We start from the raw sequence: 4,741 nt of genomic DNA, 5'->3' as shown, positions 1-4,741 counted from the left end.
GCTTCTTTGAGTTCCTCTGAAAGTCGTCGGATGTCTTCCATAAGGTCAGCAATCTTCTTGTTCGCTTTCTTAAAGAGTGAGCAGTCCTCAAGGGGCAGAGTTATCTCGGCTTGCATAGTCACCGGAGCTTTGTTGCGATCAGTAGCGTTGATCGCGTTTTTACGGTCATCTATCTTAAAATCCATGTCGGATGACTAAAATCCTTAACCCACGTAAAACTTAAATAAAGTTAAGTTAAATAAAAGGATATAAAAAATGTAACGAAAAAAGTGGATTAAAACTGGATAAGAGTCCGGTTCAAGACGGAGCTTCCGACAGGTGGCTACAGACGCCAACGCATGCGCAGAGTGCAGATTACGTCAGCCAGGAAATAAAGATTATCAAAACTTTATATTTCTGAAAGGTCCGTCTTCCTTGTGACAAGTGGCCTAAATGATTCAAGACACTGTGTCAGGGTTCATGGAGGAGCGCAGAGGAGGTGAGCCCAAACGCAAGACACCAAGACAGAGATAAGGTTCAGGGATTTTAATCCACAACGGCAACAGGTAAACAGGCTTACAGGCAGTTGACAGGAAGATCCACACAGGTAGACAGAACACTCTACCACGAACATGACTGAGTGTAACACACTACAATGACGAGACACAGACTAAGGAAATGAAGAAGTATATATGCACACATGGGTTAAAGAGCTGGGAAGGAGCAACACAGGTGACCGGGATCAGGTTAACGAGGCGTGCAGAGAGACAGCAGGAAAGGTGTAGCACACCTTCAACAAGCCAGCATCGGTGCTGACTCGATATTTGAGGGTTTAACAACCCACTACCACTCCGCCCTCATTGGTTTCTGATGGCACTCAATGTGGTGGACCTTCCGCATGAACACGCAGACGGAGTGGAACTATGTAGGTAGAGGGAGTAGCAAGCAGTTTTGCCCAGAGAGACAGGCAGGCAGACAGAGAGAAAATATATTCCAAACAGATGCAAGTTATATAAGAATAATAAAAGAATAGACAAAAACTATGTCCTGAGAAAAGTACAACGTAGCAGATATCTACATGTGTGTGTTACGCCGGGTTTGTGTTGTGTAGCGGAAGAAGATATTGTGGACGTAAACTGACAAAATAAAAGAATATAAAATAACAGTGATTAGCAATTAACAACAAATATGTGCAATGTTCCATGTTTGTGCGTGATAACAAATGAAATAATATTTACACGTGCAGAGAAATTTGCATTATTTGAAAGGGGGGAGTGTCAGTGGGGGACTCGGGCCTTGTTAATGAGGCTACGCCCAGATGTAAAGAAACTATTTTTGTGGCGAGAGGTTTTGGTAGTAAAGGGCCGCAGCCTCCTGCTGGAGGGTAGAGTCTGAAACTGTTTGTGTCCAGGGTTGGGGGGGGGGGGGGGGGGGGGGGGGGGGGTTCAGCTGAAATCTTTACTGCTAACTTCAGAGTCCTGGAGGCGTATAGGTCCTGAAGAGAAGGAAGTCACTGAGCTAAGATGGTGAACATGGATGTTGACCGCAAGAACAGTGATGAGTCAGCACCCTACCCCTAACCCCACCCTAACCCTTTACTTAACCAATCTAACTAACAGGGGCAACGAGTACTAGCCAGTCAGTGGCAGATCTGTCGAAAACATGGTCCCTTTTGAAACATGCTGGGCTTGTCTTGTGGAGTCACAAACATTGTCTAGTATGGCCACAATCAGCTCTGGCAGCCATGTCTTGTTTACAATGCACATATTATACAACTGAAAATTAGAGGTGTCAGTGTATTTATAGTAACTACACTACATTATTAATTATTTACTGATTAAATTACTCAAATGTAATGCAATGCCATTGATTAAATGTGATTGTGTTTAATGGTTGTGTAAGTAAATCACAAATGAAGTTATTTATTGTAATTGTAATAGTCTATGCATGTGTGATCAGAATAAATTAGATAGAAGGCCTTGATGATGGATTCTCTCTGAAAACAAAATTACTTTTTCAGAACACTATTAATTTATTAAACACCTTCAACTCAACAATTCAAGTACTCAGTTTAAGGGTAGAAGCATTACAAATGTACAGTACATGTTTACCTTGGAGGATGTTTGAAGAACTAATATCTGTTGATAAACAGCTTGAATTAACTTTGTGTATTCTGAGATCTGTGAGCATTCTGAAAAGGGCACGCTTTACTTGCAGGTAGCTTAATGAAGACTTTATCTAGGACTTAGGGCTCTTTGAAGTTCTGAGAGAACTAATTTCATTTAGTCTGTGTCCTGCTCCAATTTAATGAGGCTACACAGTCATTAGGAGTGAACTGAGTAGCATGTACATAGCTGTGGACCTGGAGTCATACAAGCATTTTCATCTTGAGTAATCTGAGAAATACACTACCTGCCCAGCACCAAACAGCAGACAGACAAAGTTAATGGCTAGCTGGTGAACATAAAGGAGAATTTACCTGCTAAAAAGCCAGATATATTTCCCGCAGGATTTGGTGGAAAGCAAAACATTTAAAAAGGGAGTGAATATTGGACTTATCATCAAATTGTCTGAAACATGACTCCAAATCAATACTAATGTTTCTCTGCATCTATTCAACACCCGCTTACGTATTTCTGCTGTTAAAAACCGCCAGGTCCCTGCCAGTGTTCGACTGAGGTGTTGTTTACATTTACCTTGTGGAGAATCCCTCATCTTACACTGCTGCCAAGGTTTTCTTTATCGAAAGGAATTCTGTTGAAACACAGCCCAGGCTTGTCTCCTTGTCTGTTGTTGCATCCGATAACACAACAACCATTCCGCAGCTTATAACTTGCTTCCTAGTTGGCGGGCAGCGGAAAGTAAACATTTTTTTGGCCCTCCAAGGGGGTACTCCCCTTGAAACATCACGTGAAAACTATGAATTAGCTAACTCCTCCTGGATTTGGAGCTTGGAGCAGTGTTGGTGTTTACACAGGAGCTTAGTACTGCCTGGAGGAGGAAGTCTTCAGGCTATGGGCGAGGGGGACCCAGCGGGGAATGCCAGCAGGGAATTTTTCTTAATAAGGAAAATAGATGAAAGAATAGTTCCTTTCTTGACATTTTAAGAGTTTACTATGTTTATTTATTAGACAAAAAAACAAAAGAGCTTGTGTAACATAGAGAACTTGCTGCTCACATACATCTAGCTAAAACATGAGTAGGAGGCCTGAGCGATACTATTGGACTATCGCTTCTTGAGGTACAAAGTGGTATTGCAACACAGGATGGGCCTGCGCTAGCTGGTTAGCATGCTAACATCGTATGATATTTCTGCAACATAATACATAAACATCTTTGACATGACTTCAGGACTGTTCATTCTTCATATTCTGTTGATAATGTTTTTTGAAAGTTGTAAACTAAAATTCTGGCATCTTAAATTTAAAATGTGGCCTCAAATCGTACTCATTTCTCTAAAACATTAAATGTTAATGTCTAAATAAGCAACATTAGAAAACATATGAAATAACCAAAACTTTTCTAACTTTAGCAGAAAACTATGTGTTCATGTATTATCATAAAACCTATCATGAGAAGCTGATTGAGAAAAGATTGTAATTCTCATTTGGTAAAATGTATTTCCAGAAGAAACAAGATATTAATGTTGGCATAGCCTAAATAACCTCTGACACAAGGTACCAACACAGCAAAAGCATTTATTCTTTCATTTATTTGCATAAATTATTAAACTATTGATGGATGATTGTTGTTTGCAATTCCTACTTGTCCTATAGAGGTCATAAATTACTTACAAACACTTAGAAAGTTTCCTCTTCCTTCATATAGAGGATATGGTTCAGTCTGTGAACTTTGTTAAGACTAAAGTTAGTCAGACTGCAGACTGTATAATCATTATCGCGCCAGCAGCACCTGGACCTTTACACAGATGTGTTCCTGTTCCTTTAATATTAGCGTCCTGCAGCTTAGACTTGTCTTCCTGCCCTCATCTACAGCCAGAGCAAACCTCTCTGTGTTGGCTGGAGGAGCTCTTTGGGAAATTCTGGACAGACTGGAAAGCCATTAACAGGCTTTCCAAATGGGGCTGTCCTGCACGTGCCTGCACTGAGTCACCCGTCCTGTGGAAACTCCTAAAGTATCTGTGTCAAAAGTGATGACAGAGAGAGGAGAGCTGAATGCTGAATGCTGATGTACAGCTTCAGTCTTAGAGTCTTAGCTTTATAAAGTAGTAATCTGCACCCTTTGCATATTTTTCAAAGTCTGTTCTATATAACAGTATAACTATTCTCATGGGATTGATTAGTCCAGAACTTATGCAGAAGGTGTTACCGAGGTGGTGTACTTGAATCTTTATGCAATTAACCAGTATCGTGTATCTTAAATCTATTTTATTCTACTTATGGATATCTTAAAGCCAATTTTCATTTATGGTATCCAGCAGTTTAGTAGCGTTCCTATGGATATATATTTGTAAATTGTTTACCTACCTCATTCTTGTTTTGTGTAAGCTGTGTATGTTTTGTAAATGTAATTTTATTTTCCGCTACTATTGCAACACTGCAGTTTCCCTGAGGGGATGAATAAAAAAATCTATCTATTTTTCTATCTACACAAGATCGTATTTACACTCTACTGATGATATTCAGCTTAAGCTAAACGTTACTAACTGTCTTTGGCTTTGCTGATTGCGTTTGATGAACAATCATTTCTGTTTTCCCTGAACACCTTAATGTTACAATTAGCACAGTGGGAAAATGCGATA

At 40.0% G+C, this 4,741-nt stretch overlaps 1 long non-coding RNA gene across 1 annotated transcript in view; it reads right to left on the bottom strand.

Moving 5' to 3' along the window:
• The window catches only part of LOC123974775, a 17,401-nt gene extending 14,612 nt beyond the window's left edge, over window positions 1–2,789 (bottom strand). Inside the window, exon 1 of the long non-coding RNA XR_006825922.1 lies at window positions 2,676–2,789. This is a non-coding gene — a long non-coding RNA (uncharacterized LOC123974775). The remainder of the gene's footprint in view (window positions 1–2,675) is intronic.
• Window positions 2,790–4,741: the final 1,952 nt, after the last annotated feature.

This window comes from Micropterus dolomieu, linkage group LG01, assembly GCF_021292245.1.
Source record: "Micropterus dolomieu isolate WLL.071019.BEF.003 ecotype Adirondacks linkage group LG01, ASM2129224v1, whole genome shotgun sequence".
NCBI classification, from domain to species: domain Eukaryota; kingdom Metazoa; phylum Chordata; class Actinopteri; order Centrarchiformes; family Centrarchidae; genus Micropterus; species Micropterus dolomieu.
This window is presented reverse-complemented; position numbering and strand designations above follow the sequence as displayed.